Here is a 20657-nt window from a genome sequence, read left to right as displayed (position 1 = left end):
TAAATGTACTCGTAGGGTGTACTCATGTGAATTCTAATTCAAAACCAACATGTACATACTACCGTTTTTCATAAATTATTTATACCAAATTTAGAGATTTTTATAGTTCATACATGTTTAAGTTCACTACTTTTGAGAGTCATGTCTTTTATCTTTGCCTGAAGATCTTTAAGGTTAATTTCTAAAACAGGAACCTGTTTCAAATTTAGGCTAAATAGGTTCTTATGTAAAGGGGGTCTAAATTGATATTTTTAGGCTAACAGGTTCGTGAATTCTAGGTTCTTATAGGTGGATTAGTACTGTATTTCCGATAGGTGGGTGCCGCGGAGTTCCCTATTAAAGGATAAAAAAATTGATACCGTTGTTACGGCCCAAACACCCAAAACGACGCTCTATTCTAGGTAAAATAACAATAATAAAAAAAACCAACAACGTCTGACCTCGCACTTCAAAAAGAAGTCTTTATTAAATCGCTTTGCTTGAGTTTAACCGCCTAGTTCAGTTTCAAAAGATCATTTACTTTTCGTTTAGTTGGGCAGTTACACACTGCAATTTTAGCTGATACAATTTAGGTGCATCCCATCACCGACATAAACTGGACAGTTAATATCGGTAACGTTGTACAAGCAATATAACGTTGAGGACCTGTTAGAGCTATTAGAGCTAAGGAATAATAATTATTTTAGGTATGTTGGATTAAGGGCAGCATGACATCAGGAATAAAGCATAAGCCGGGTAGTTTTAGGAATAATGGAAATACGTTAAGGTACAACTTTAATTACACAAGAGCGACCAACTTTACAATGTGCATTAAACGAAAGTGTGTTAATATTCTCCATCGAAAAGTGCAGTAAAGAAGCGCTCTATAATGCAATGCAATCCTAGTTTTTGGTATATTGGTACGTCATATATGTATAATACGTTGTGCGATTCTTGACAATTTTGGTCTTCTTATCAATCCAATCAGGGGGATGCCTTTGTGAAGAGAAATACAATCATTACGTATTTATTCACAAACAAGAAACAATGTCTCAGCGACTTTTGAAATGTACTATCTGCAGCGGCGACCACTCGATTTTTTATTGTATCAACAAGTATGGTGTCTGTTCTGGTGATAACCGGCAATGTTCTTGTCCAGCTCAGCCACCTCAAAAAAAGAAGAGGAAGGCCTCCCCAGAGCAATCAACAGCCTAAAGATAAGCCAAGCTACCAAGAGCTTAAAAAAAGTACGACACTTTGTGAAAGACCACGAGAGGGTGGGCCAGTCCTTCCAAAACCAACAACCACAGAATCAAGAGCTTGCTGCCGAGTTGGAGGAACAAGAAAAAGATGCGGAAGAGTTGGCCAATCTAGTGCAAACAAAGTCAGAGGCCATCAAGACTCTGAAAACTAAGTTGGTGGATGCCAAAAGGACTATTGCTGAGCTCAAGGCCGAGCTTAAGACTCTCTGACGAACCTCAGCAGCAACCTCAACAGAAAGACGCCACTCGCGCCAGCACCCACAGTCTGGCCACAATCCAAACAAGATACCAGAGGGTGCTACAAATCCTTAAGGAAAACAATTCTAGCATGGCAAATGCGTTTTGGCTGGCCAGTTGCCCCCGCAGCACCCTCGGAGATTTCATCGCCATCGCTGAATTATGAATTGTAGATGAGCGTGAATTCGAATCGGCATCACGAGAAATAGGCGTGGGCTCTGTTAAAGACATATAAACAGTCTGCTGGAGAAGACTTCGGCGACACCTGCCAGTTATGGCAAACGTGCAACGAGATGGAAAGCTGTAGCCATTCAAATTCGATGATGGAGTTTACAATTAAAGTTGTCTCTCCTAACACACAAACGGCTCCTTCAGGAGCCAACAATAAAAATAAGTCATAACAACGTGAACTGATTTACTTGAGACCGTGCAAAATTCAGAAGAGGTATAATTTTGCTTATGTAATTTCTATTTGTATGCTTTTGCATTATGTTTGTTATCGCACACAAAATGTTTGATTCAAATCTAAAAATAGTATTATCGATTCAAAACCAAAGACGAGTGCTCAAAATCAGTAGGTCTCCAACTCCAGACAAGATATGTTTGTTTAAGAATCCAAACCCCCCACAGTTGAAACTGCAACTGCAACGATTGGAGGGCATTTGGGTAAATTTTCTATCCTGGAAAAGACAGTTAATTAGGTCCAAGTCGAGGTCTACTCGCTGGCAGATAGAACTAAGGGTCTAAATGAAAAAGTTTTGGTTATAAATAGGAAATGAATTTTGCATAAAATGCATTAAAGGAATTAAAATGAAATATAAGGGCTGGCGGACTAACTCCTGCACCTCTTTGGAAACACTAAGGACCACAAATTCACCTTCCAAAGAGCAAGAGAAATGAAAGAGGAAATTGAAATAAGTACCTATGTGGAAATAAGAGAGAAAGGAACAAGCAGTGGCAAAAGTTAAAGGCAAGAGAGGGAGGGAAGAAGGATTGTTTCTTATAGTAAGCCTTTCCCAGACAAGTTATCCATTGTGCACTACGTTTTTGCAGTATCTAAAGAAAAACAACATAGCAAAAGGTACAGGATAGTACAAAGCTCGACCGCTTGAAATACACAGCCTATGAAAATCGGGCCTTGATCACATTTGGGGCAGTCACCCGTGGTACCTTCATAATATGAGGATTATGTCTTCTGAGATAACTGATCACCTCCCAGCTATTGTTAACAGGAAATTTAAACGCTCAAAGAACAAAGAGATCAACACACCACAATAACTTATCAAGACATCAAGAGTCTTAATAAACAGCAGCTTGTTTCATCCCTGTATGAAACCTTCTGGGACTGCGCCTTTGTATTTGAGGATCCAAATGATGTAGTTTACACCTGGTATAAAATTTTCAATGGTATTATTGATGAGCATCTCCCTTTGAAGCAAAAGAGAGTGAAGCGTAAAGTCCAACCAAAATGGTTCAATGCAAGTATCCTGAAAGGGATAAAGGCCCGTGACAAGCTTCTCAAGAAAGCCAGAAAAACCAAGCAGAGAGCAACTGGAATTTTTGAGCGAGTAAAAAACAGTGACCAGACTTATCAGGAATACAAAACAATTGTACATAAAAACTAAAATTGCTGAAAACAAGAACAATTCTTGGAAACTCTGGAACCTGAGTAAGTGTCTGTCAAATGACAATAAAAGTGCCGAACACGGATTAAATAATCTAGTAGGAAACGAGAAAAATATCAAAAAATGGTTGTGGTTATTCATTGTAGTGAATAACAATAACAGCTAAGTTTTTCATTTGTCTCACCATGTAGTCACAGGTGATGTTGATCGCAACATTTCGACTGCATACTGCTAGTCTTCTTCAGGTGATGAGGTCGACTGGTCGTGCATGATCTTATAAAGCATGATGCTCTGCTGTGATTAGTTGTTTTTCAACAGCTCTGATTGGTGCATTTCTATCCTTGCTGTTTCATTCAGTAACTTGCTCCCTTGGCTGTCCGCTGTCGCACGGCTCTCCTGTTGTCTTGTATTTTGATCGTGGGCATCCATGCTTCTTGAATTTCTATTCCACCCTCCTACTATTGAAAGTTAGGATAGTCTATGCAAGTAGTTCACACAGAGAATGACTGTACTGCGGAAGATAAGATGCTTGCTGCTTCTTGATCAAAGGAAACTTTATTTTAATGCAAAGGTCAAGTAGACAAAGCTGTATGCCTCAACCGTGTGGACATCGTACTCTGCAGAAAATATTCTAAAAGTTTTCAGGCTACAGAAACACACAGCTGGGTGCTGATACGAAAGCAACGAGTGTTGAACTTTTTAAACAATTAGTTTGGGTCCCTTTTTATGATGAAGCAAGAATATATAAGTCAATTTTGGTATTTAACAGACTGCTGGCGATTGCCCATCCATATGAATCAGATGTTAATAAGAAATGCAGATGTTACTGAATGAGCGACTAAACATGGACAATTAAACCTTGTCTACCCCCAATTCAAATGGGAGTCTGAGAGGGTGGAGGGGGTCATCCACAGTATCAACTATCCGCCTCTGGAATAAGATCCCCAGCGAGATGAGAAAGAAACAGAATCTTATAGGCTTCAAGAAATCCATGTTAGAACATTTACTGAATAATTTTTGTCATGTATTTTTAAATTTGACATTTTATTAACTGACCTTATCTTTGCCCTGTTTTAATATACCAGATAGTTTAAATTTTAACTTTTATATCATAATTGTATTTTAATAACTCCTTACACAGTAAGTCTTGAATGCTTTTATGTAATGTCATTAGTTTTTTAATTTGTACTATTTATAGGGCCAGGGGTTCTTCAGTATATTTACTGCTTTGTGTAGCCCTTGTTAAATAAAGTTGATTACGATATTATTATTATTATATATAAGTCAACTAAAATGAAAAAAATGTCAGTGAAGAAGCTGGTTTATCCAAAGTTTACAACAATCATTGTGTGGGAGCTACTGCCATCACTCTCAGCTTCTACGCCATGATTTCAATAGGCCTATTTGTGGCCATTTCAGAACACCAAAGTGGGCAGTCTCGTGATCTACAGCTCATCATTTGACCTCTTAACTCCACAAATGCAGTCAAATCTTTTAAGAGCCTTGCCTACTTCCATCAGAAGTTTCTCAGCAATTGATGCCGTTCCAAACCAAACAAGTGACGACGAAATAGCTCTCAAATTGGTTTTTACCCTGAAATTCAGTCCATTTCAGAATGACATCAAAGGATGGTTTTCTACTTTCATCTCACACTTTCCTCATGATTGAACAATGGCACTAATTGTTTACACATACAAAGCACAGCTTTTTTTGGTGAATTTCATGAAACGTGATTACATTTACTTTGATTGCATTGATGAGTAAGGTCGTACCACAGGTTGTGCAATGGCTGGTTTTTACACAATTGTTTCTTTCGTTGTCTGGTCAAGTAAGACTATATAAACATTTTTGGTTCAATAAAAGGGGACTCTTTCGATGATTGCCAGGAGCATCCACTATTTGTCATCCCTGAAACTGCAAAGGTGTTGCCTAAAATGTAATATTTACATCTGAATGATAACTCTTAGATGCCAGCTTGCGACTCTGCTCAGACAGATACACTATACCAACTAAGACCATTCCTAGCAAGGTTAACAGCCAATTTGTCTCACTGTTATAACCCCAATAGCAAGCAGGCAGTGGAAGAAGCAAGGATCAAGTATAAAGGGGTACACTTCTCTCAAACAGTATATGCCACTGATATCCATCAAACGTCCAATGAAAAGGTGGAGTAGAGCTGATAGTTACTCTGGATACTAAGATATTTTTGACATTGACACAGGACATCATGATACCATTGTGGAGAAGAGTCTTTTTAACCTGTCGTTAGTCGCCTCTGCCTGGGAATCAGGGGAAAGTGGTAAAACGACCAAATACCTCAAAAAAACCTGTCATTAAAGTGATGCTAAACTGTGGAGCTCACTTTCTTTAAACATTTGCATGACAGGACGGAAAACGTGTGCACTGTAAGTACCTCCCGTTGTCCCATACAAAGCCTTAGAAAAATTTTCAAAGGCTTTGTATGGGCTTTTTTTCTGGAGTATCTGGTAGCGCTCCAGGTTGCTTCAATATGCTTACCGCAAGGCGTCATAATCTCGTCACTTTGTGACAGAAATGTCGTTTAACTGAAAGTGAACCAGAACACCAACAGACCTATACAAGTCTCAATTTTCCGATGAGGCAATGTTCAGCATCAATGACACGTCATCGCTTGTCAAATTTTGTCAGTAAACATGACTTCCACTTACGTAATTGGCACAGGATATACTACTACCGATGAGAGAATAATAAATAAATCTGATCAGAAGTCTGTGGCAGGTCGGGTGATATTGAAACGCGTGGAAAATGCATTTTACATTTAAAAAAATTTTATACTTGGAGGATTTCAACTGCTTTTTTTTTTTCTAGTAGTCCTTTCATAAACCTTGTACCCTGTTTCATCCACATTAATTCTTCGTAGTTGTACATTCACTGCGAACAAAGCTTTCCGGTTAATTTTTATCGTTTTATCGCGTTGAGATAGGCCGCTGTCCACTATAATTTTCTACAACATTATATCAGTATGGAAACGCGGGCACAAGCTCAGCCACAGGGAATCGAGTACCGAAGACGATCGCTAACAAAAAGTGCGCGCTTGGCGCGTGCTTGGCAAAGTAATCATGCCACGACGATCTCGGGAAAGTACAATCGAAGAAAAACGCAGCATGCGAAATCAAAGGAGGAAACGTAAACGATTGTCAAGGACAGCTAGGGAAAGGGAGAACAGAGAAATGAGAACACAAAAGGAAAGAGATGCATATTCTTGGCGCGAATGTATTATGGCAAATGGAAAAAGAATTAGTCGAACAGAATAAAAAGACCCTGGACAAAACCAAGGTAGGTACTCGGTTAGCGTCAGAATAGAATAAAATAGGTATCAGAAAATGAGCAGTTGGTTACAAAAAACGATATCACCGAACTGAAGCTGAACGTAATCAAACTAGCATTGTCTTGCATTGTACAAAACGTCCTGGGGTTGACTTCAACACAAACTTATAGGGGGAGGGGAGAGTGTAGCCCTCAAAATTCGTCTCCTTTTTATGATGAAATGAAAAAAAAAACTACAATCATTTTCGTAAAATAAGGCAAGGAATCCCCATGGAAAAGGAAAAAGTCAGGGAAAAGTCAGGGAAATTAAAGTTTTTACACCACTGAGTTTCATACCATGCTGAAAGAAATATTTCAGAAGATCTCAGCAATATTTTAATGAAGAAGAGGAGAATGGACATTTTGTATCCATTTCATCAGGGAAATTTTATTTTTATCATGGATAGGTCAGTACCTTAATAGTCAGGGAATTTTGGAAAGTTCTGTTTGTATTATATGAAAGGGATAAAGTTTATCAATAAATCTATTAACATAGGAATTACGATTTCCTCGATTGTGATTAGTTTTAAAAACTCCTATTTTCCACTAATTCACTTACCAAGTTGTTGTTGGACAGTTCAATAAGCCAAATACATTGAAAGTTGTAGTTTAAGTCAACCAACCACATTCAAAGTTGTGGTTTAAATCAATCAATCACAACCTTGGTTTCAATCACCATAGAAACAGTGTACAGATTCCGTTTCTTCAAAACGGAGAATTGGTTTCCCTTGAGCAATGACAATATCTAAGTGTTCTTTTTAATTTGGAAATTGTAATTTTTATGATTAATTGGTAAAAGGACTTTGTGTCATTCGTTTCGGTCTGTAATCACACTCGTGATAAACAAATTGTACTCCCACTATGCAGTCGTCTGATTTTGTTATCACTCATATGATTACAGACCAAAGACTACTCAGTCCTATTACCACTTATTACACAATCTAGCATGTGAATCTTATTAAGCTGACTAGCTTCACTTTTCCTCTGTTTATTACTTTATTCCAGATTAGAGACAGGAATACAAAATCAGGACCACCCAGTAGCAAATTTGCCACTGTTAATTTAATTGATCCATCTGAGCTTCAACCAATCAGTGAAAAGGAAGTAATACTAGGACAGGGTTCATATGGCCGGTACATTTTAAAATCTTTCAAAAGATTAAACGTTCTTGTGGTAGAAAAACAATGTCTGATGCAAACCACTAAAGAGGTGGTAAAAGAGGCACAAATCATGTAGACTCTCACACACAAAAAAACTCCTGCAATAATAGGAATCCAGCTTGAAAGAGAGCCTATATCTCTAGTGATGGAGTTCAAAGGGGAAGAAAATACATCCACAACAGTCAGTAAACGATTGTATTGCAAAGAATCCAATGGTATATTAGAGAAAGTTAACAGTTCACTGACAAGCAAAGACTGGCTGATCATTTGTCATGATATCACAGATGCTCTCGCTCACATTCACTCCAAAGGCTTTCTTCATTGTGGTCTCAAATCAAACAATGTTCTTGTAACTGATAAACATGGCCAAATTATAGACTTTGGAAAGGCCTGTGACAGTTCATTTCCCCCTGCAAAGAAGTACACTTTTCAATATAGGCACATTGCTCCTGAAGTTCTGAATGGCACCCATTGTAGCAAAGCCAGTGATGTTTATTCCCTTGGCCAAATCCTGCATGAAGTAGCTACAAAGCAAGAAATTCCAATGTTACTTGTCAATGCTCAAAAATGCTTGGACAGCAACACCACAAGAAGACCAACAACAAAAGGACTAATGGCATCACTGGCCTCTTTAATATGTAGCCTCTAGAGGAAGTCAGGAATAAGGGGGATAGGGGTTAAATGAAAAAAATTGAATTGAGAATGATTCAGTGGGTAGTAAAACAACAAGGGGAGGTTGTGCTCTTTCGCAGTATTTACTTTTGTGAAGATATTCAAGAAGTGTATTGCTGGATGGGGATGACAACAAGAGCCACCTGGCTTTTTTTTCAATTGAGGACCTTCCTATACACAAGAGTTATGACCAGTTTCCCTACTTAAGAACATACTGTCCTATAACATAACCTTTCTTGCTAGTGATGAAGGCCTCACCTTGTAGTTTAGGTTGCAAGAAACTTACAAAGTCACAATATGTTTCTCAGCAATGTTTCTTAGCTTTTTGGCTATGCCAAGTCCAGTGATGTACATGTAGAACCTGAAGATTGCCCTTAAGTTGTTAGATGAATTGATTAGATGACGATTTTCTTCACCGACTTTATAGCTCTGATCAAGGAAAATATATGAAAAGGTTTTGTCTAAGATAGGCTTCTCCTAATTGTTCTCACAGCAATAACATTCAGAACAATCAAAACAAAAAGACTTGAATAAGTAAATAACTAAATGAATTACTGAATGAATAAGTAACTAACTAACTTACTTAAATATATACACATTTTTAAGAAATAAAGTCAACCAGAGTTGAAATTCAGTTGAAAGATATTTGTTTCTTGGTGACAGTGGCAGCTATTGTGTTAAATTACAGATGCAAAAATTTAGCAAGTGTTTAACTCTAGCAATGTTTTCATCAGAGGAAATACTTGCTAATAATGATCCACATGTGAAAACATGAAAATCATATTAGGCATGTAATTTACCCTCAATACTTTTTTCGAGCATTTGGCAGCCTTTTTTAGATCCCTAGCCCATAGAATTTCCATCACCTCCCATAGCTTGGGGGCAACTAATGGCTATGGATAATTCTGGATCAGCCAAAATGACACATTTTTGCTAGTTTGCTGATTCCTGTCAACAGAGACAAATATCACTTTGAGATGATCAATTTTGGTTGTAAACAAAAAGAAAACTGCATGTAGGCTGCTGGTGGAAACACTCTGTATTAGTCTGCCCTCTTCCACAGTTAGCAGCGGGATTAGGAAAAAGTCACACCACAGTAAATTAAAAACAAAAAAAATTTATCTCAAAAACAGTTCCAGCAGCACAGAAAGGCCACAAAGTTGGATGGATGGCCAGGTATACAATTGGAAAATAAATTGCAAAATGTGTACCAGCATGCTTGTGTTAATCCCATATTATGAAGTATGAGTTGTTTTCAGTAATACAGTGTCAAATTTTATGGTATAGTTTTCTGTAATAATAACTAATTATCATCATATTGGCTTTCCATTGTTAGACATTAATGCCAATTTCTTGACCAATTGGAAGTAAAACCAAGTATAACTTGTTTGCATATCTAAAAGTAAATAAACAAAGTTAAAACTGGGTGGGTTGCCTTGAGAACCCATCTGTTCTGGTGTGTTGTTTTCTGAGTTCTTAGAAATAAGTGCACACTATCTTAACTCTGGTGTAATTTTGAATATCAGAATCCTGAAGAATAGCCCTTACTAACAGACCTAGTGCATGACACAGTAGTTTGGGTGTGTTTCTATCTGACCAAATGATAGGCTTTGACCTGTTTTGAGACTTATCCGTGTCAATGGTACCGTCCATCTAGTGTGTAAACATAGTATTTTTAAAATGAATTCAGTACACTTATCCATTTGATCATTATCATCTGCCACACAACTGTGTTCCCTATTACATTAGTGTTCACTGTGAGATCTAGAATGACATAAATGTAGGCAAAAATGGTATAATAAATTATTTGAGCCTAAGCCTTCTTGTAGTCGAAATATTGGGAAAGAAAGGAAGAAGAAAATAATCAAGAATAGAAGAATTAGGCATATGCAAGATAACATTCTGTTTCCATTGTTACTTTAGCAAATCAGTATTCCTGTTGTGAAGATGTCACATCTTTTATCAACAGGACTGCCAAGATGACTCATCTTTTTGCCAGTTTCTGTTTGCTATTGTAACAATAACTCTTGCAGTCCACTGGCAAAGGCCAAAAATTAACTTAGGAATAAAACAAGGATGCTGTGGCTCAAAAAACTTTGTATTAGGACACTGCCAGCTTGAACCTAGGAGTCAGCATTTAGGCTTTGAGTTTAAGCAGAGACTTTTCTCTTTTTCTAAAATTTATGAAAAACCAAGGTATGTTATTTAACATTTTCTTTCAATTATTAAGTTTCATTGTAGCAACTTCACCTTCACCTAACTTCTTCGCGCCAAGTGGCACAGAAGGCCTCATCACTGAAACATTTTTGTATATTCATCTCTCATCTCGTACCTATCCTGTGTATCCGTGTATGTAAGCTATGTTCGCGCTAAAAATCTAAAGGTGGGAGGATAACCATAACTCCACTGACTCACCTCTACAAGTTAACATTTCTCACAGTTCCTCGCATATTAAATAAGTCGTGCTGATTAGACATGCTCGAAATGTAAATGGTATTTTTGACAGAATAATTGAAGACAAGTACGCATGCGTTAAGGGTGTCTGGCTCGATATTTCGATACGCCCACGAAATCAATTGACCGTGAAGATCTGGGAGAAAGCCGTTTACCAACAGGCTACTGGAAAGCGCTTTTAGTTATTCACCATACAGGATAGCTGCATACCCACAAATATGTCGTAGAAAGAACATGCCATCCTACCACTAACAAACAACTTGTGGTTGAAAGTCGGTTAAGACAACAGGACAACAGGACAACAGGAAATAGAATGGAGTCTTTTATTAAGATTAAAGAATCATATTACGACATTCATAACATTAACCAGGACTCTATTCACGAGCGATGACACATTGATCTCTATAGTTTGAAAGGTTATGGAGTCGCATTACAACACTAACCAGGACCCCAACAACTAGCGATGATAAGTTGATCCCCTACAGTTTGACATGCTTTCACACATTCCCAACAGACCCGGGGAAATAACACTTCGGGAGATGATACTTGCAGTAGAAGCCATATCCGTCCTCTCATGCTATGCTAATCTTTACTTCCATTTAAAACAAAATACAGTCTTCTCATTGTGGTGTAGTGTTTTATATGACAAATAGCTAAATAAGAGTAGATATTGCAGATTAGATTATCACTTAATGTATTTTAATACTTTTGATGTACTTCTTAAGATACAGTTATTTAGATTTTACTTGTTTTCATTTTTCTTTTAAATACAGCCTTAATGTCTTATTTTAGGCCACTTCCACTCAGTAATGAATATGCCTCCACCTGGAACTGAGAAATCTTTCCACAGCAACCTGGGGACAAATGGCAAAAGACAGGCTACTTATTACACAATGGTCGTGTCACCATGTGGAAGCTAAGCCAAGGACGTAAACAATGTAAGCTTCAAAACCACATGGAAATGACTTTTCTAGAATATCAGGCATTGTTATCGCCATGCTAAAGCCTGAATCTAAGACTAACCCTTGCGAACTGAATTCCCAGTTTTCTGGGAATTCCTAGGAATTCCTAGGAATTCTCAAAAATTCCCAATTATGCAAATGATCCTTGCGATCTGAATTCCCAGTCTTCTGGGAATTCCCAGGAATTCCTAGGAATTCTCAAAAATTCCCAACTATGTAAATTAACTCTGATTTAGAAAGCTTGGAATTACTGGGAATTTCTGGGAAAAGAAGACGCTAATTTTGTGAGGACTTGGAATTCCTAGGAATTCCTAGGAATTCTCAGCTATACAAACTACCTATAACTATTTGTGGACCAGAGTTCCAACGCACCTCTGTAATCGCATATAGTTACTTCTGTCTCTTGTACAAATGTTTCTCCTTTGTAAGTAGCACTCTACTCTGTTGTCACCACTGCTTTAAGTTCAGTGGAAACGACTGACTGAGGAATCGAGATGGCGGTGTTAGAACGTGTTGCTGAACGCTTGCTACGGTCAAACTTTGTAGATTTAGGTACCGGTACACTGGGGTCATCTATGTATCTCTTATACTTCCTAATGTGGTATCCTTCTTTTATAAATATGAGGTTAAAAGACGATTTGTAGTCACATTCAAAACTGCGATTGGCTTGTGTTATTTCTCACATTTGCCATGAACACAACTCAAGTGAGTCTCGAGTCTTTATTTCCTCGACAACTTTCGGCCACAAATCGTGCATTTGTAATACGATCGATTCTTGTCAATTATTTCTACATAGAGTGAGCTCAAATCATTATTTATATCACCAAGGTATCCACCGTCTAGAAGCAGAGAACCGGTCGGAGAAGTCGGATTAAAGTTGTGTGCTTCTCCTAACAATGCAATCGGCAAGCCAGCGGATTCACTTTGCTAGCCAATGACAAGTCCTAAACGATCCACGTGATCATACCCGTGATCGGAAACAAAGAAGACTCCATTTCGCGCTCATCTTTGAATGTACTTTTCATCGGTTGAACGCTTTTCTAAACTGTTTTGCTTAATATAACATCCCGAAAGATAGCTTTTATTGTGGTTCAATGGGAAAACGAGAATAGCGTGAGTGTTGTAAAAGAAAAGAAAGTCGTTGGCGCCGTGGAGTTAAAAGAAGGGACAACAGTTGATATTGACTGGTACAAACAAGGGTCGAGTGGCCATCTGTAAAGCTACGATTTTGAAAGTTTGTGGTGAGTAAAAAATTGCGATATTTGTTACGTGATCAAAATCTTATAGAAGAATAGATGTAGCGGGTTGAATAAAGCTTACATAACGCTCGGCGCAACTGAAACTAGAATAATTCTGAGAATCGAATCGGTCACTTGCATGCCGCAGTTTCTTAAGCTTATGCTTTACAATGAAATAAACCTATCAGTAAGGTTTCAAGATTCCTATAGTCACGTTTGGGAACATTCAAGATTCATAATAGGAACTGTTATTAAACAAACCTTAGTACATAAAGAAGCCCTCCTTGGTAAAAACAAAATAATGTATTCAGCCCTTTTTTAGTAAAATCCATGAGAGAGACGTACTAACTCCAATATAAAAATCAATCAATATAACAGAGATTTCTCAATTTGAGAATCCAATGAATGTCCTTTTCCTCATAGCCATCTTAAAAGCCTGGTCTGAGCTTTAAACATACATATTTTAATATATTATTTTTTTTCAAATTCAGATGTCAAGGAATCCAGATACAAAATGGTCAAGGTTCTTGTAGACAACCTCATTCAAGGCCCACTCATTGTGAGCCCAGGAAAAAAAATACAAACAGTACAAACAGCAGCTAAGTTTGCAGTTTAGGATAACTTCATTCTAATTTATTGTTACAGTTACAACAAGATTTTAATCAAAAAATCAATTTTATTTGTCTGTAATTAGCCCTTTCACTCCCAAGAGTGCTTGGTTTTAAAATATAACCTAAGATATTGTATTTTATGGAAAAGAATCAACAGATTTTCTTCACAATTTGTGTCAAACCAAATTTAATGATTGATTAGAACTATTTTATATGAATAGCTGTAATTGAGGATTAATCTGTATGAAGTTTTCAAGAAAAGAAAAATAAATCAAATTCCATCCTAATATTACCACACATTGATGTTAATAATTAATCAAAAATATTTTGCATGTAAGCCTTAATTAAGCTTCTAAATAAATTTCATTGAATACTTGAATTTTAGCTGGGTTTTTTTAATTTAAAGTATTTATTTTATATCATTAGCCTCAAATTTTTGCTTAAAATTCCCAGTAATTCTTAAACATTCCTAAACATTCCTAAAAATTCCCAAAAATTCCCAGAAATTCCTAGGAATTTTTTAGATTTACAGCTTTTCAGGGAAAGTCATTGGTTCTCTAAGTTGGAATTCCTAGGAATTCCTAGGAATTCCAAGTCCTGTTGGCTATAAACTTGGAATTTCTGGGAATTTCTGGGAATTTCTGGGAATTTCTGGGAATTTCTGGGAATTTCCAGGAATTTCTAGGTTTTTAGAACCAGAGTTGTTATGGTTGGGAATTCCTAGGAATTCCCAGTCCGAATTTACCGTGAAAATTCACACCTTTATTCCTAGGAATTCCTAAGAATAAAATCCTAGGAATTCCTGGGAATTCCAAAAGCCATTTCGCAAGGGAATTGAGGATGAGTTACTGCAGAAGTGCTTACATGGCAAGAAACAGGATCAAAACAGATCTTTGAATGGGATGGTGTGGCTGAGAAATTCAAAAGAAATTAACATTGGAAGTGATACATTTCAATATTGGTGCAGTTGCTGTTGTTAAGCTTTTCCAAGCGCTAGACATCCCTCTTTGTAAATATACTAAAGAGGGTTACAGACTTCAAGATCTGCTTAGTGCAGATGTAGTGCAACATAAAAGCAAGTACCAAGAGGAGATGAAAAGTGATCAGAGGCCACAGAAGTTAGTTCATGGTAGTTCATGCAGCGAGGTTGCTTTACAGACAATGTTTCTTTGTTTAATTAACCTAATATTACAGATAAACAGTTCTTTGAAGTTGATAGCAACTTGGGGCATATGCTATACTTCACCCCTGAATGGTCTCCCAAACACTTCAGAAAATGGGCAAATGTAGTCTCTTAGCTGAAGGGAAGAGATGAGAAGCAGAGGCCATTTAAAGTATTAACAGTTTGTTACTTGCACTCAAGTTTCATCTTCTCAGTTACTAATTTATTTGAAATATATCTCTAGCAAAACAACTGTGAAATTTCTTCAACAACAGTTACACAAAGCTAATTATTGAAAGGAAAATTCTGACAGATTAAAGCAATACTTTCTGAGTTTTGTCAAGAGAGGCTTGTGTTGCTGATTTTAAAACATGTACAAACAACCACAGTTACTAATTTAACACATCAGACTACAGAACAATTAAGGAAAGTAACAAAAATGTATTGCTGCACAGTCTAGCAGGTTTATAATATAAATACCTCCAACATCATGAATGTATCCTAACTAAAGTATCTGTGCATCTCTAATGATGCAGTCTGTTACACAACAGTCTATTGACATGTTGCTAGGTGGATGTATCTATTTACCACTCAGTTTTATCTCATTTGATCTTTCCAAATTTTTTCACAATACAAGGAGAGAGGAAAACATAAAGCTAACAAAAACTAGGTTTTGTAGAATAAGGAAGGCCGTATGAACCACCACCACAAGCTCAGCCTGTTAAAAGGAATACATTATCCATGACCCATGCTCAACTTTTTGACATAGTTGTCAGTACGGTGAATTGCCTCAATTTGGGAAGAAAATTTGGATAGGATCAGATGCATAACAGAAGTGCGCGTAATCATCAACTCCAACCTCACCCTAAATACTATACAAACAACTGACTACACTATAATGGTTTGGTTAGTTTTTGTCATCATTGAAAAATCTCTGCGAGCACTATTATCCAAAGTGCTTATGCTAAACCTCGCTATCATCTGAGCAATGTAAATTTTAAGTTCCTAGCTTGTAAACTTGGTCTAAACAACTCTTTAGCAATTATAATGGTTGATTTGCCTAATTGATGATTTATTTACAAATTCTGAATCCAGAGAGGATTAAAAAACATTTAAATACCCCCTTTGGTGTGTAACAAGAGTATTTGTGTAATCAATGCGAACATTACCAGGAGAAGGGTAGACCAGAATATTTTACTTTTTGTCAATATAAAGAGCAAACATTCGACTCTCCTGTTTCTTATGTCAACGCCTGGTCTTCTTATTCTTCACCTATAAGTTACTTTTCATTTAGAGTGCACGAATGTCTGTTTCAATCAGTGTGGACAGGGATAACCAACTTAAAAATCTCAAAACTTGTGGCCAAGAAACTGGATGTGAACTTTGAAGTTAATTTTTCAGGACAAAATTTAAATCTAGAGGCATTCATGTATATAAGCATGCTCTTTAACATTTAATGTTGAAGCAAAATTGCTCTTGTGATTTAATTTGCATGGTAACAAAATTTACTGGCTATGTCAGTAATGCACATTATTTTCACAACCAGCTTGTAGATATAGTGTTTGTGCAAATATTCAATGATTTAATTTCGAATTAATTTACTTTGTTGGAATTCACAAGGCAAATCATTATTGTATTAAGATGAAAAAGCAGCATTATCAATGTATTATTTGTTTTCTTTGTGTTTCAGATGCCACAAGAATCAGCACATGAAACCAATAATGCTACCAACAGCTCAGCACCAGGTAAGAAATTTGTAGTTTATCAGGAGGTGAACTTTCTATCAGGAAAACATAGTTTGGTCCTATATACATCAATGAAATTGAAAATTTTTCTTTCCTATATCTTTTTTTTTTATTATTAAGTTGCTTTGTCAAACTTGAACCAATCAACCTTGAGTGATATAAGTGCAACAGTCATGCTTTTGGATGTTAGCAGTACAGATCAACCAGAAAATGCAGCCACTGCAGGTAGATCTGAATCTTGAATTTTTCTTTTTTGTTTTTGAAGATATGTACATTGATTTTAGTATTCAACTTAAGTCATACCAGTATATTACTGTTTTTTTTGTAATATTTTATTTATTTTATCCAATAAAAATTATTTATTCTTACAAAAATTATGTGAGGTAAAAAAAGAACATGATAATTACAAAAGAAAACGATACACTATATCTTACAGTACAATTTATACAAAGATATTTGAGTTAAGGTAATTACTTTTTATGTCAACCTCAGAGAAATGTAGTATGAAAATATAAACAAATTGTGGAAACTAATCATAATTAGGTCAGAAGTGTTTTGATTCATTTTAAATTTTTATTCCTAATTGATGATTGATCGACCATGAGTTCAAATCAGTCAAAAATCTGCACTGGCCGAGAAGGGAACAGCATATGCCGACAAATAGCCAGGACTGCGAAGTGAACAAGTAACAAGTCACGAGGCTCGACAAAAAGGCATTTGAAAGCTCAAGACTTCAGAAACACACAAGCTGACAGAACCCAACTAAACGGGTAAATTTGACATCTGAAAGGTAAAACAATTCCTTATTTACCACCAACCTCGTTTTTCCAAGTTAAAGTTCAAGAGTTTAAGAATTCAGATATCACTTCTAATGTTATTGTAAAGACTTTACTCTTGTCAACAATTAATGCTATGTTTTAGGAAGTGTGTAAACAAACTTTTATGCTAGTAACTAAAATTTATATTTATTATATGCAGATAGTAGTATATAATGCCTCCTAAAATAGATTTTTTTTATCGCAAAAAGAGACAGCACAATAGCTTCATTGAATGACTTATTTGAATTCCATGTGTTTTACCAAGTTGAACCACTCTTGAGTGGTACCCTAAGCAAGGTATAGAAACAAGTTAAATCTAAATAGAGAAGTGTTATTCATTCTCAGACCGTGTTAACCCGGCGTAAAACCTCTCCAAGAAAGTTCAAATTGTTTGTTTTGGTAAGAGTAGCTGAAATCCAGGAAACAATGGGCTCTGAAGCGTGTAAATATATCAGATCTGATCATAATCCTGCTGACGTCCTGATGAGAGGAACTCGGCTACAAAAGTTGAAGACCTGGTATGAAGGTCCTCCATTCCTGAAATGCTTAGAAGAAGAATCACCCAAATTTAAAGAGAATCCTAATGGATGTGGTGAAGAATTGTCAGAGGAAATAAAGCCGCTCAACAACTTCAAAGCTGTGAACACCCTAAAACAAGTAGATTGCTCAGCTACATCAACGGAGTCAAAAGTTAACCCTATTTTGGAATATTTGATGAAATCTTGTTTGACGTTCGCCGAGGCAAGGAAAACTTTGGCCAACGTTCTACGATTCACCAACAGCACAAGATTGAAAGTAAAAAAGAGACACCATTTTACAGAAGAGTTGAGAGAATCTAAGCTGTGGTTATTCAAATGGAGTTAACAGACAATCAATTTATATACTGTAGACAAGAAGCTGATTCCAGCATCAGATGAACAAGGTGTGTTATGAGCACATAGGAGACTAGAGAACGTCGGATCGTTACCAGATGAGATGCATAATCCCATTATCCTTCCAAGGTCATCAATTAATACTCTTGAAACACCTTTACTAAAAGCGAGCACATTGCAGTTACAAAAGTCTCATCTATGAATCAAGCAAGCGTTTCTGGATCGTGGGTGTGCAAAATATGGCCAAACAAGTAACTGGTATATGTCTGACCTGCAGGAAGTTGCTAAGTCAAATGATGAGTCAGATTCTGAGACTAAACATTGCAGCAGATCTCCCTGTGTTCAGCAACACAGCAATTGACATGTTTGGACCTCTGCAAATAAGAATCAACAGAAAAACACTAAAGGAAGCACAAGAAATCATGTTTACATGCAAGAGTGGTCCATCTAGAGCTTGTAACAGACAGCTCATATATGGCTTTTCAGAGATTTGCCTCACTCAGATGATATCCCAGTAACTGTTGGTTGGATCGAGGTACAAACTTTGTTGACATACAAAGTTATTTGAACAAAACTTTGCAAGGCTGGGACATTCCCAAACTTCAAAATGTCTAATCAGAAGAATTTTCATGCTCTTTCCACTGGGAGTGGAAAATACCACAAGCTAGCCATCAAAACAGAGTGATAGAAAGTCTCATCAAATCAGGAAGACAAGCCTTAGATGCTTCATCAAAGAATCACACCTTTACAGAAGAACAGGGAAGAATGTATCTAGCAGAAATGACCTATTTGATCAATGGGTGTCCTCTCTGTCCTAGCTCTGTCTAGATCCAGGAAAATCTGCCTGTTACGAAAAATGACCTCTCAATTGAACACTACTTTCAGCCTCCTTTGCTGGAGCCAGAACAGAGTGTTAGCCCAGGACAACTCAAGAGTAGCACTAAGAAAGGAGTGCAAGAGTTCTGGAGTTGTTGGACGAAATATTTTGCCCCAAATTTACTACTGAGGAATAAATGGTACAAGAAACGCAAACACCTTTAAGAACAAGACTTGGTGTTGAGATGGAATCCACCCCAAGGAGAACATGGAAGATGGGCTTAGTAATTCAGACGTATCCTGGACAAGATGGACTCACAAGGAAAGCCAGGATGTAGACTGCTACATCAGTTTATGACCTTCCAATTCACAAGCTCTGCTTAATCGCATCCAAACAGGAACTAAATGCAGTATAAAAATTGAAATTTATTTAGTTGCTCAGTCTATTCACAAGTTAAATAAAGATTTGCTCAATGAATAATTTATTTATGCAAGGACTGTGACTAATCTCAATAGGATTCAGAAACATGGAAATGTGCTCTTTGGTGTGTACGGGGTTAATTGTGTAATCAATGCAAACATTACCAGGAGAAGAGCAGACCAGAATTCTTGACTTTTTGTCAACATAAAGTGCAAACTTTAAACTCTTCTGTTTCCTGTGCTGACACCTGGTCTTCTAATTCTTTACCTTCGACCATGATTTAGAATCAACAGTTAAACAACTTTTATATTTCCATACAAAATATATAATAATAGTCATAATAGAATAAGTAAAGGCTATGGTTTAGTAAAGATATCTCCATAACTTGATTTAAAATATTATTGTGGCTATTCTTTGTAACCTTACAGGTAGTGACTTATCACTATCCTTGATATCCATGTTCTCCTTGGGGTGGATTCTATCTCAACACCAAGTCTTGTTCTTAAAGGTTATCCTATTTGGGAGGTGTGAGGCGCATCAATGATGGCCACGCGGAGCTTTAGCTCCGTCGCTTTATTGACTTTCTATGCTTTTACATTCCTATTTCTAACGCGAGGACCTATTCAAAATGGGTCTAAATGTTTGCTACGTAGGCCATTGGGGTTATTTTTGACGGGGACTGTATTTTCTGGTGATGCTGGTTTGATATTTGTCGTGAAGCTCGGCGGCAAATTTCGACTCGATTTGAGATCCGAGAGTTATTTAAAATCCAGTCTTCCAGTTACAAAGTGGACTAAACATGGATCTACTTCGCTTCACATTCCTGGCCACGACCCTCCGTTGGACATAACGGTGTTTTGGGACGTTTCGCGGAACCCAGGTCCGCAGGTTCTACATTTTGAACACACCACAAGAACTTATGCGGATTTGCATATTGTTTCTTCAAGACCTACGATTTCCTATTCAAGGAATGATCTATTCAAGGTTCGACGCGTTTCTCACTGTTCGCCTTCGGAACGGATTTTTGCCGATTTGAGGCGAGCTGGCCTGCTCCATTTAAGAGGATGTAGGGCTGGACGAAGGGATTTTATTCATGGAATCAAAGTGATTGCATCGAATCGATCTGAAGTTGATGGGCCTCGTCACGCTCCGGAGCACGCGGAGGGAGTGAACAAAAACAACCTTATTTCCATTCCCCGTGCTCCCCAACTGTTGAATCACCAGCAACGCCAACAACCTCTGAAATTTGTCCTTTTGAATGCTCGCTCAATCCGTATG

General features: G+C 37.1%; 1 long non-coding RNA gene and 1 pseudogene across 1 annotated transcript; one reads left to right on the top strand and one right to left on the bottom strand.

Annotated features, from left to right (window-relative positions):
- The first annotated feature begins 1026 nt into the window (after positions 1-1026).
- On the top strand, positions 1027-1818 carry LOC131775671 (uncharacterized; annotated as a pseudogene).
- Positions 1819-8057: 6239 nt separating this feature from the next.
- On the bottom strand, positions 8058-11026 carry LOC136277938 (uncharacterized). Its single transcript, XR_010716106.1, has 2 exons — positions 10696-11026; positions 8058-8132 (listed from the first exon to the last, which is right to left on the bottom strand). It is a non-coding gene; the product is annotated as an uncharacterized lncRNA (long non-coding RNA).
- Between the last annotated feature and the right edge of the window lie 9631 nt (positions 11027-20657).

Source organism: Pocillopora verrucosa, chromosome 13 (assembly GCF_036669915.1).
Source record: "Pocillopora verrucosa isolate sample1 chromosome 13, ASM3666991v2, whole genome shotgun sequence".
NCBI lineage: Eukaryota > Metazoa > Cnidaria > Anthozoa > Scleractinia > Pocilloporidae > Pocillopora > Pocillopora verrucosa.
Note: the sequence above shows the minus strand (reverse complement) of the source record. Positions and strands in the feature narration are given on the sequence as shown.